General features: G+C 58.2%; 1 protein-coding gene across 1 annotated transcript in view; it reads left to right on the forward strand.

Annotated features, from left to right (window-relative positions):
- The window catches only part of LOC102493296 (calcineurin-binding protein cabin-1), a 100,871-nt gene that overhangs the window by 97,096 nt on the left and 2,896 nt on the right, over positions 1-879 (forward strand). The window lies entirely within an intron of this gene.

An 879-nucleotide genomic window follows, 5' to 3' on the forward strand; every position in this document is an offset into this window, starting at 1 on the left:
ACATCACCCCCCAGCGGGGATGGTCACGCCGCAATCCCTTCTCCTCCATTCTCCTCTTGGGATCTTGGGCATGCACGCACGCGCGCCCGGCATGAGTTTTAAGCCACTGAGTCTGGGACGCGAACCGTGGTCGACTACGTGGGAGTCCAGCGACATAGCCATTACACCAACTGCTGGTTCCCCTGATCATGTGCTTCTGAGGCATCAGGCACTTGGGTCCTGGAGGTGGGCCCTGCCCCTCCTCCTTATACTCAGGAACCACCAGGCTGAGTGACAGAGCCAGCCATTGGCCCAGGTTGCCTCACTCAGGGCCCAGTGACCCGCTGCCCCACACGTCGAGTGGCCACAGTAGGGCCCAGCAGGTGATGTAGTGGTTATGTCGCTGGATTCCCACATGGCCAGCCATGATTTGAGTCCCAGACCCGTAGCTTCAGACTCGTGCCAGGAGCGTGTGTGTGCATGCCCAGAATCCTGAGAGGAGACCAGAGAAGGGACTGTGGTGTAGCCATCCTCCCTGGGGGTAATCTCTCGCTTTCTCTCTCTCTGTCTCTCCGGCAAGTACACATGCCCTCTAGCAAAAATCTCTCTTTAAAAAAAAGTGTCCACACTCATGGTTTGCCACTGTGCGCTTCTCATGTATGACTTCCAGGCCTTTCGGTCACGCCATGATGGTCCCCGAGGTGGGGGACTGTTGGCCCAGCCGTTCCAGTGGGGGTGGATGCTGCCTCAGGCCGTCCTGACTGTCCCTGGGCAGCACCCACAGTCCTCACTCGGTTTAGCTGTGTTCTCAGCTAGGGTTCTTTGGGGTTGCAGAAAAGCAGTGCTGGCTTTGATTCTGAGAGACCCTTTCTGCAGCAGACGCTGCCTCCACTGCCCAGC

The sequence above is a fragment of the Tupaia chinensis genome, unplaced genomic scaffold (assembly GCF_000334495.1).
Source record: "Tupaia chinensis unplaced genomic scaffold, TupChi_1.0 Scaffold000531_1, whole genome shotgun sequence".
Taxonomy (NCBI): domain Eukaryota; kingdom Metazoa; phylum Chordata; class Mammalia; order Scandentia; family Tupaiidae; genus Tupaia; species Tupaia belangeri.